Source organism: Oncorhynchus mykiss, chromosome 7 (genome assembly GCF_013265735.2).
Source record: "Oncorhynchus mykiss isolate Arlee chromosome 7, USDA_OmykA_1.1, whole genome shotgun sequence".
Lineage (NCBI taxonomy): Eukaryota > Metazoa > Chordata > Actinopteri > Salmoniformes > Salmonidae > Oncorhynchus > Oncorhynchus mykiss.
The window spans coordinates 40,460,350-40,472,674 of NC_048571.1; positions in this window are offsets into that span (position 1 = coordinate 40,460,350).

Sequence of the window (12,325 nt, forward strand, 5' to 3'; positions counted from 1 at the left end):
GCACGGTTGCAGCATCAACGCTAAGCTTCTCAAGAGCAGCCATCGCTGTTGATGTAGTTTTAGATTTTTTCTTCTTCGGTGGGGTTTAATGGCGGTTGGCATCCAATATTTATGGTGCATTATCGCTGTACGGGTGTAAAAAAGTCAACTCCATACAGTGGGGTTTGCCTCCACATTAGCCGTTCCATTGATCACCATTGCCATAAAACCCACTAAGTCCAACTTCTTTACATGCAGCATATCTGGATCCTGCTGGTGGGAGGCCAACTCTGTAGCCTCCCAACAACATTGGACCTTTTAATCTTTCTACCCTTTTTACCGCCACCACATAGGGCAGTTCAGTCTGTTTCCTGATTCTGGCCACCTCCACCTCTTTCACCCTATTTGGGTTTTCCAAGGATGTCGCCTCATGCTCTCCACCATGATTACAACACTTTATTCCTTTGCAATTCTCTTCTGCTATACAGGCTCCATCAAAGTGATTTTCTCCACACGTCGAACAATCTTGGCTCCTCACCGTCTGCAAACACTTTCTTCGTGTCCAAAAATTTGACACTGCTTACACTGCAAAAGAAGTGGGAGCAACAACATACACACATATGTATGAACACACAGAAACAGCATATCCTCCATGTAATTTATCTCATAGGCCTAATAGTATTGTAAAGCTCTTTTCTACCCCATCTTGTCCCTAGGGGTCTACCATCCTCCAACACCCCAACCCAACACACCCCACTCAGATTAAGGATCTTAGTGAAACATTCATTATTGTTTTTGGGTGTGCTTTGCCAGGGTCAGAGTGACAACCCACAGTACCGGCAGACCCCCAGGGCAAGGACTGAGCAGCCCAGCAGCTAGGGATTGCCTAAATAGGTATCTCCCCTGACATGGGCCTGTTTTCAATACAGACTCCTTTAGTCGTACCTTACGAAAGTTGCACAGTATACCCTTAATCTTTTAATGAATCAAATCTAGTGATACATAACTTGACATTTCCGCCATCCGTTGTGACATTGTGGGAGCATAACCAACCTTCCAATTAATGGCAATGCATTTCTTAAATGCTTGATTACAGTTTCATTTGATAACAGTCCACAGTTTCAACATTTCCAAGCAAACAAAAACAGGGAGAAGGGAGAATCTGTAGACACGCTGAAATAAAAGACATACTCTGCCAGAATTCAGCCAGCCTTCACAAGACCATAACATACTGTATTCAAATATGTCCCCTTTTGTGTTTTACACCTCCATCAGAGGAATTACATCTCTGAGTGCATGTTATTTAGTTACACTGGCATATAGTACGTTCTATGGATGGTCTTAAACTGCAGTTATTTATGTCTGAGATGATGTGAACATGACTGGGCATTCAAACATATCTGTATCCATTCATCATTATAGTCATCATCAATAGTTTCCACCAGGTCTTCCTCACATTATTGTTTCACATGCTTTGTGTCATCGGGGAAAGCCTCTATCAACCCTTGTTACAGTTTAGAAAACAACTTTGGTGGTGTGTCAGATTGTCTTAAAATAGTTTGAAGCTTTGAAGCATCTGGCTTGTCCAGTGTTTGCTGGATAGAGAGAATAAAGTGTTGTAACTGCAAAAATTATCATTAGCTCCGTCACAGACTAGTCTTCCCTGGCTGCCTGACCCTGCTGAGACCCGTCACCATCTGATCCTCCTAAGATGATGCATGACAAAGAATTACATTAGTGTACATGTATACATTATATTATCCAATAATAGAATCAATGGTTCAACAATTGAAATGACCATTATTCCCAGATCCCAGACTGTAGCTTTAAAATTAAGCTGCTTTCCTGTTGATACCCATCAACTCAAGATGGAACTTTGTATTATTCACTGATAATGTGAATACACTGTGTACTGCAAAATTTAACTGAGCTCCATAGACTGGTCTTCCCTAGCTGTCTGACTCTACTGGGACACCTGTCTAAATCTAATCCAGCTAAGACATGATGATCATAGTGTTGTGTACTGATGGTCCACCATGACAGTGAAGCCTGAAGAGCTGTTTATTACTGTGTCGGTGTGAAAAGGTAGCTACGGGCTAGATCTGAACTGGCTGTGGTAGCTACTAGCTAACTAATTAATTCACCTCAGTCAAGAGAGGATGAAACATTAGCTAACATTACATCTCAGTTACACTACTAGCAGCACTGGGAATAAAAACTATTTTATTTATTTTTTCTATTAAGTTAAACAGCAGTTACCTTGCCAGCTACATCAGTCAACTAAAGAGTAGCCAGTTTCTCCTCTGCTTGCTTTTACAACTCGGAGAAAAAGCGCAACACATACAGTTTGACAGCAGCTGCCTCTGTTCAACTCTCCCGTGATGGTCCAAAAATCCTTTCAGAAGCTTTGCCTTCACACAGCATGTCCGCCAGCTCTGTGGTGTCCTCATGGTCCTAAGTCCAGCCGGCTGAAGCCTACCTGACCACTCTGAAGCGTCACATTGTCCTAAAGCACACCGATGCCATTTTTGGTATTAGAGTGCAATGATATCACAGTGCAATGATATAATGCAATTCCAGAATTTCAGAACGTGTGTGTCCCTCCCTCCCAACTGTCACACAAGGACCAACGATTTTCCTTAAGCATATTAATATAAACTTCTTCAGAAACTACAGAAATGACTCCTTTATTGGGTGCCCTGCTCCATAGCTCAAGGCATGACAAATCATGATCTCCAAATTGCTTTTTCTAATCCTCAGAAACACACAAAATGGAACAAGCCCACTTCACGTGACATTCAACGATTTAACTTTACCCCAAGCTTTCTCCACCACGTTGGACATCTTCAATAGGTTCACCAAGTCAGGCATACATAGTCCCAGAAAACGTACTCCTACCAGATACGATGGGAAATTACCACCACTAGATGTTTCCTTTCCCACGTCAATTTACATTTGTATTCTCACTGATCGAAGGTAACCTGCCTAACCTGCCTCACGTCGGTAGCGTTGAAAGGCTGGTCATGGCTCACATCAACACCATCATCCCGGAAACCGTACACCCACTCCAATTTCCATACCGCCCCAACAGATCCACAGATGACACAATCGCAATCTCAATCTCACTCCACACTGCCCTTTCCCACCTGGACAAAAGGAACGTTTACAGTTGAGGTCAGAAGTTTACATACACCTTAGCCAAATACATTTAAACTACATTTTTCACAATTCATGACATTTAATCCGAGTAAAAATTCCTTGTCTTGGGTCAGTTAGGATCATCACTTTATTTTAAGAATGTGAAATGTCAGAATAATAGTAGAGAGAATGATTTTTTTTAGCTTTTATTTCTTTCATCACATTCCCAGTTGGTCAGAAGTTTACATACACTCAATTAGTATTTGGTAGCATTGCCTTTAAATTGTTTAACTTGGGTCAAATGTTTCGGGTAGCCTTCCACAATTTTGTCCCATTCCTGACAGAGCTGGTGTAACTGAGTCAGGTTGGTAGGCCTCCTTGCTCGCACACACTTTTCAGTTCTGCTCACAGATTTTCTATAGGATTGAGGTAACTCTGTGGCTACTCCAATAGCTTGACTTTGTTGTCCTTAAGCCATTTTGCCACAACTTTGGAAGTATGCTTGGGGTCATCATGTTGTGGGGGTGCTTTGAGTAGTGGCTTCTTCCATGCTGAGCGGCCTTTCAGGTTATGTCAATATAGGACTCGTTTTACTGTGGATATAGATACTTTTGTACATGTTTCCTCCAGCATCTTCACAAGGTCCTTTGCTGTTGTTCTGAGATTGATTTGCACTTTTTGCACCAAAGTACGTTCATCTCTAGGAGACAGAACGTGTCTCCTTCCAGAGTGGTATGACAGCTGTGTGGTCCCACGGTGTTTATACTTGTGTACTTTTGTTTGTACAGATGAAGGTGGTACCTTCAGGCGTTTGGAAATTGCTCCCAAGGATGAACCAGACTTGTGGAGGTCTACAATTTTATTTATAAGGTCTTGGCTGATTTGTTTTTATTTTCCATTGATGTCAAGCAAAGAGGCACTGAGTTTGAAGGTAGGCCTTGAAATACATCCACAGATACACCTCTAATTGACTCAAATTATGTCAATTAGCCTATCAGAAGCTTCCAAAGCCATGACATCCTTTTCTGGAATTTTCAAAGCTGTTTTAAAGGCACAGTCAACTTAGTGTATGTAAACTTCTGACCCACTGGAATTGTGATACAGTGAATTATAAGTGAAATAATCTCTCTGTAAACAATTGTTGGAAAAATGACTTGCGTCATGCACAAAGTAGATGTCCTAACCGTCTTGCAAAAACTATAGTTTGTTAACAAGAAATTGTTGGAGTGGTTGAAAAACGAGTTTAATGACTTCGACCTAAGTGTTTTTCTAACTTCTACTATAGATGTCCGGGGCAGGGTGTGTGTGGAGCGAGAGACAGCATTTCCTACATTTTAATATAAAAAGGGATTTTGTCAAACAAAACTATGCTACATTTCTATCTCTGGGACCCTCAGGGTGACAAATTAGAGCAAGATTAGTACATTATTTACCTTCAGAGGTGAATGTATCAAACCAGTTGCCATGATAAAAGGGTTTTGTTGTTGTGCACTCTCCTCAAACAATAGCATGCTATTTTTTCACTGTAATAGCAACTGAAAATTAGACAGTTCAGTTAGATTAACAAGAATTTAAGCTTGATGCCCACATAAAGATGTCTATGTCCTGGAAAGTTGGCTGTTACTTACAACGTCATAATAATCACATTAGTGCATGTTAACTCAACCGTCCCGGTATAGGGACACCGATCCCGTAGAGGATGAAACCAGGGCTTTCAGAGCAACCAGACCACTGAGAACAATATCAGCAGCAACCCTAACAGTGCGGCCAGAAGTATTGACAGAGATGCTACACAGTTGAGGATACAACATGTTAATAGTGTAGGCAGCCATTAGAGGCGATAGTCCCTTAGCAACGAGTATCAATACCTTATTTAGAACCTGTATAATTCTCATATGGGAAATCTATTGCCAAGGGTATATTTATTTGCATTTTGTTTAAAAAAAAATGCATTTGTTAATAAACAAAAAGGGTGAGAATAAAAATGGACATGGAGGCAGGGGAGGATGTCAGGTGGGTGGGCACTGGGTTCTTATAAGTTTTTAATTTTACTTTTATAGATTTCCTGTTTACAGGTGAAAAAAAATCTGTATGATTCAGTTGCTCAGAAATAGAAATATGATGCAGTATTTGCCAGTTATCCAATGAATATGTTTAATCTCCAATGTAAAGGTGCATGTTTGAGGGGCAGATGAAACAAGGAAATAAAAATTGCATTTAATGATTTGTTTGCTTCAGCAGTAAATGGTTATATTCCGTTTGATCCAGTTGAGTGACAGTGACCAGGGATGTGGGTTGTTGTTGGATAATATTCCACAATGTTCCAGTACAGATGTCAAAAGTGTATACCCACAATCCCTGGGGGGTAACAAGGGAATCAACACTTTCACTTCTCCTGAAGGACACATTGCTGAGTTATCCTTAAATTCTACTTAATTTATGAAAGCAGAAATGACAACCAAAAAACCAAAGCAAACAAACACATTATTACAAACACAAGAACCATTATAAGATGATGAAGATGAAACACTCATACAAACAGACAAATAAATTAGATAGCATGCTTACCAGTGGCTTGGTTATTTGTCTTTGTTAAATATTGATTTCTTTCTAGCTTGTAGACAAACTTTTAAATTAAATATAACACTGACAGAGTGATTTTCCTTTGTCTAGTCTAGTCTGTCAAATAAGCCCCAGCCCATATCTGAAGTTGTTGTGTGGGCGATAATGCAGGAGCAGCTTGTGCTCCTCCTAGCCTTCTGAGATGCTATTGGTATTTTGGCTTTCAATGCCATTGTTTTATTGCTGGTTCCCCCAGAGCAAAACAACAATATCTGGTGACTCATTGTGCTTTATGTTTCACCATTGAAACACATTCATCCAGGCTACGACCATCTTCGTTGTGTGGAGGTGCATTACATCAGTCTTAATAAGATAGCAAGTGCTCTGTACTGTAGCTTCAGAGCTGCATTAGCACTAATGGGTAATTCGAGGCATCCATCATCTCTAGAATAGGATGTTTGGTGAGGATGTGGAGAACATTGCACTCATTTGGTGAACCGGTAATAGGACCACCTCACCACAGTCACATAATCCCAGAGGAACCTGACGGATATCTGCATGGTACTAATCTAATTCATGACAGATATTCATAGAGATACAGTCTCAGAGGTGTAATCACTGGCCAGTTGTTTTCTGTCGCAAAATGTACCCAGAAGTCAAAAGTCTGGTGCCTTTTCACTAGAGGTCTACTGTAGATAATATACCATTTAGCAAAACTTTCTCTAAAGCATCTCCACTCCAAAGGTGAAAAAGTTTTTTTTTTTTTGTATGGGTGGTCCCGCCGGGAATTGGGCTCACAATCCTGGCTTTGCAAGTGCCATGCTCTACCAACTGAGCCACTCATTGGCCTGAAACATCTCTTCTATAGGTATATTACATATTATACAACGGCTGAGTCTAATCCTGAATGCTGATGGGTTAAAACTGCATTCCAGCCGGTGTCTTTTCCACAAGTTACCACCGGCTAAATCTGTGACGTTAGAATCCCTATTTACTCTGTTCCATTTTACTGCCCAATCCACTGTCTCATCAGCCAAGCCAGGCAATTTATAAACTTGATCTCCACTATATATAGCATATAGACATTATCTCACATTTCTTTTAGAATAAAATTTAGTTTTCAACAGCGGAGGTTTGTATTAACCTTGCTGTCTGTCTCTCTGTCATTTGCAACATTGTTTCAATATTCAAATTAGATCTCAAGCTGTCGCATAGTAATGAACGTGTCGGGAGTCAGGATGAGACAGCTTTTCTCAGCCAGTCAAAACATTTTATGGATATATAGTTAAAAATATCAATAGAAAACAGGTCAAATGAAACGAACTGCAGCTAGTCTTTCAAGCTTCAGTTTGAAGTGATTGTGTTACCTGTGTTGTTGGCAAGCTTCTCTAAACAGCAGTGTCCTGATGAGAGAGCACAGTTTCATCATGCATCATTTGCTAATTGTTATGGAGGCAGCGCTCCTAGTGGCCGGGGACTTTAAATGCGGGGAAACTTAAATCCATTCTACCAGCATGTTAAATGTGAAACCAGAGGGAAAAAACTCTAGACCACCTTTACTCAAATCAAATCAAATTGTATTTGTCACATGTGCTGAATACAACAGGTGTAGGTAGACCTTACAGTGAAATGCTTACTTACAAGTCCTTAACCAACAATGCTTCAAGAAGTTAAGAACAAATAAATAAAAATACGTTTTAAGTAAAAAATAAATAAGAAAAAAATAGAAAATAAAAGTAACAAATAATTAACTAGCAGCAGTAAAATAACTAGCGAGGCTATATACAGGGGGTACCGGTACAGAGTCAATGTGCGGGGGCACCAGTTAGTTAAGGTAATTGAGGAAATATGTACATGTAGGTAGAGTTAAAGTGACTATGCATAGATTATAAACAGAGAGTAGCAGCAGCGTAAGAGGGGTCTGGGTAGCCATTTGATGACCTGTTCAGGAATCTTATGGCTTGGGGGTAGAGGCTGCCTTTTGGACCTCGACTTGGCGCTCTGGTACCGCTTGCCACGTGGTAGCAGAGAGAACAGTCTATGACTAGGGTGGCTGGAGCCTTTGACAATTTTTAAGACCTTCCTCTGACACCGCCTGATATAGAGGCTCCGTGAAGCATATGATATTACAGTTTTGAATGTCCCATTGGTAGTTTAATCTTGAACGTAGGTCATCGATTTTATTCTCCAAAGACTGCACGTTTGCTAGCAGAATGGAAGGAAGTGGGGGTTTATTCGATCGCCTATGAATTTTCAGAAGGCAGCCCGCCCTCTGGCCCCTTTTTCTCCGCCTCCTCTTCATGCAAATCCCAGTGATCTGGGCCTGTTCCCGAAAAAGCAGTATGTCATTTGCGCCAGTCTCGTTAAAGGAAAAAAAGGATTCTGCCAGTCCGTGGTGAGTAATCACAGGCCTGATGTCAAGAAGATATTATCGGTCATAAGATAAGATTGTGTACAAAATAAGTACAAAAATAAGTTACAAGAAATGCAAATGAACAAACAAAAAACATAATCGGTTGGGGACATGTAAAACGTCTGCCTTCTTCTCCGGCGCCATTGCTAAACTGAAAAGATTTGGCATGGGTCCTCAGATCTTCAGCTGCAACATGGAGAGCATCCTGACTGGTTGCTACACTGCCAGGTATGGCTACTGCTCAGCCTCCAACCGCAAGGCACTACAGAGAGTAGTGCATACGGACCAGTACATCACTGGGTCCAAGCTTCCTGCCATCCAGGACCTCTATATCAGGCGGTGTCAGAGGAAGGTCGTAAAAATTGTCAAAGCCACACTAGTCATAGACTGTTCTCTCTGCTACCACACGGCAAGCGGTACCGGAGTGCCAAGTCTATGTCCAAAAGGCTTCTCAACAGCATCTACCCCGAAGCCATAAGACTCCTGAACAGCTAATAAAATGGCTAACCAGACTATTTGCATTGCCCCTCCCCTCTTTTACGCTACTGCTACTCTCTGTTCATTATCTATGCATAGTCACTTTAACTCTACCTACATGTACATATTACCTCAATTACCTCGACTAACCGGTACCCCCGCACATTGAATCTGTACCGCTACCCCCTGTAAATAGCCCTATTGTTATTTAGCTATACCGCTACCCCCTGTAAATAGCCCTATTGTTATTGACTATATTTTGTGGAAGGATGACATAGTATGAATAAATTAATAAAAATAACGTTTTTAATTAAAATATGTCAAAACTTTATTTGAATATGTTGGTAACCTGTTGTATGAAAGGGACAATACCCTGGAAGCATTCGGGGAGTATCACTTAATTATACACAATAAAAGCTTGTCACTATACCTTTACCAACCCTCACATCAAAGCTCACTTTTCAGATTCAGATTAGAGCGCAGAGCCGAGCGTGTTCATATTAATTGATATTCTTTCCTAGTTATCGAGTTATTAGCCCAGTTATAGATAAGTATAGGTCAGCAATGGGGAGTTACTGCTTCCTACAAGAGCACAAAACAAGTAGGCCACATTTCAAGCTGTCTTTTGAAAAGCCAATGAAGTGAAACGCTTAACTCTTAAGTAAATGGGCAGTGTTGTATTTTGAGACAGGCTTGAATATGCAAATAAGCCTATAGGCAGAGGGGTAGTCTACATTGTCAAATTTTCTGTATGGTAATAATAATACATTTGATTTTGTAAAGTGTTTTCTTGCATCATACAACACAATACAATGCCATTTACAGTCAGCTATTTGGCCAATGGTGTTACAGACCAAGTTAAAATAGAAAATATCAAGCCCTTCATAGTGTAAAAAAGTCACATGCAATGTAGACCTGCATTTAACACCACAAATACTGTAGGCTATATCATAGAAATCAAAGCTATTTCCATGTGAAAATGTTATGTGATTTGCTCCATTGGTTTTGTTGGTAGGCCTACATTATGCTCAAATAGCCACAATAGGCTATTGGTTACTGTCAAAAACGGTAGGGGTACAGCCTCAGTGTTCCATGTAAACGTGCGCTGGAAGTTGCACAGAATTCTCACAACTTTCAAGTGTCCGCTCAAATGATAACAAATGTGCTCAGTGCCTCAGGAAATTACAGGGGACATTGCCTGGGACCCTCTCTGCAGATGTCATACAGCACATGGGAAAGGTGATACCATCTCCAAGACAAGTGATTTACTTCTGTGTCTGCTCACCAACACGCTAACGCACAGCGCACAGTCTGAGGTCAGAGGCAATGATCCCCCAAAAAGTCCAGAGTCATCGGTTTCCTCCAAAAAAGAGAGTATAAAATGAATGTGTTTACAGCAGACGTTGAAACCTCTACTCTCCTTAATGGATTGAGAGGGGCCATCACAGAGATTGCTTCATTACTGCATCTTTTGAAGTGGCTGCCAACTGCCAAGATTTTCTGATTCAGAGATGAACATTGCCTTATTGAGAGAACTGTGTTTTAGGTTAATTAAATGTTTTTGTCTACAGGCTTGCTTAACCTCGAACACACCATCCTGATCTCCCGAGCTCACATTAAGCTTGGGAGATCAGAATGGTTCGTACGAGGCTACGGCTTGCTGCCGGTTATCAAAATTCTGCTATTCCACTCCAATTCATTTCCATGCATATGATATCTCAATATGTGAATGTTTTAATTGTGTGTCCCTTTTCTAGCTCCATGACTATTCTAGCAAAGCGCTGGTCCAGAATGTTCAAGTTGATGGAGCGAATATACAGAATGAGGCTTGAAGTACAACTGGCGGGCTGTTAGCCTGTGTGAAGTTCAAGTTTTAAAAAATCACATAAAAAGATTGTTTTAAGATGATGAAAAGGAAGAAGTGTGTTGTATGAGAATAAATCTGCCTGCTGTTCATCTGCCTGCCGATATAGAATAACAACGGAGTAGGTAGTGTTAAGCACTAATGTACTATTCAAAACGTACTAAACCCTCTCACTGTCAACTGCGTTTAAATTTCAGCAAACTTACCATGTGTAAATATTTAATATGAACATTACACGATTCAACAACTGAGACATAAACCGAACAAGTTCCACAGACATGTGACTAACAGAAATGGAATAGTGTCCCTGAACAAAGGGGTGGGGTCAAAATCAAAGTAACAGTCAGTATCTGGTGTGGCCACCAGCTGCATTAAGTACTGCAGTGCATCTCCTCCTCATGAACTACACCAGATGTGCCAGTTCTTGCTGTGAGATGTTACCCCTCTGTAACGGTTTTCGTCGTCGGATGAGGAAGAGTAGTCGGACCAAAGCGCTGCGTGGTAAGTGTTCATGTTTGTTTATTGAACTGAACACTCATACAAACTAACAAGAGAATAAATGAAACCGAAACACTAAACAGGCGCAAACACTAAACAGAAAACAACTACCCACAAAAACCCTGTGGGAAAAGCTACCTAAGTATGGTTCCCAATCAGAGACAACGATAGACAGCTGTCCCTGATTGAGAACCATACCCGGCCAAAACAAAGAAATACAAAAACATAGAAAAGAGAACATAGAATGCCCACTCAAATCACACCCTTACCAAACCAAAATAGAGACATAAAAAGCTCTAAGGTCAGGGCGTGACACCCTCTCTTCCACTAAGGCACCTGCAAGTTCCCGGACATTTCTGGGGGAAATGGCACTAGCCCTCACCCTCCGATCCAACAGGTCCCAGACGTGCTCAATGGGATTGAGATCCGGGCTCTTCGCTGGCCATGGCAGAACACTGACATTCCTGTCTTGCAGGAAATCATGCACAGAACGAGCAGTATGGCTGGTGGCATTGTCATGTTGGAGGGTCATGTCAGGATGAGCCTGCAGGAAGGGTACCTCATGAGGGAGGGGGATGTCTTCCCTGGAACGCACAGCAGTGAGATTGCCTGCAATGACAACAAGCTCAGTTCGATGATGCTGTGACACACCGCCCCAGACCATGATGGACCTTCTACCTCCAAATTGATCCTGCTTCAGAGTACAGGCCTTGGTGTAACGCTCATTCCTTCAACGATAAACGCAAATCCGACCATCACCCCTGGTGAGACAAAACCGTGACTCAACAGAGAAGAGCACTTTTTGCCAGTCCTGTCTGGTCCAGTGACGGTGGGTTTGTGCCCATAGGCGACGTTGTTGCCAGTGATCTCTGTTGAGGACCTGCCTTTACAACAGGCCTACAACCCCTTAGTCCAGCCTCTCTCAGCCTGTTGAGGACAGTCTGAGCACTGATGGAGGGATTGTGTGTTCCTGGTGTATCTTGGGCAGTTGCTGTTGCCATCCTGTACCTGTCCCGCAGGTGTGATGTTTGGATGTACAGATCCTGTGCAGGTGTTGTTACACGTGGTCTGCCACTGCGAGGACGATCAGCTGTATGTCCTGTCTCCCTGTATCGCTGTCTTAGGCGTCTCACAGTACGGACATTGCAGTTGATTGCCCTGGCCACATCTGCAGTCCTCATGCCTCCTTGCAGCATGCCTAAGGCACGTTGACGCAGATGAGCAGGGACCCTGGGCATCTTTCTTTTGGTGTTTTCCAGAGTCAGTAGAAAGGCCTGTTTAGTGTCCTAAATTTTCATAATTGTGACCTTAATTGCCTACCGTCTGTAAGCTGTTAGTGTCTTAACGACCGTTCCACAGGTGCATGTTCATTAACTGTTTATGGTTAATTGAAC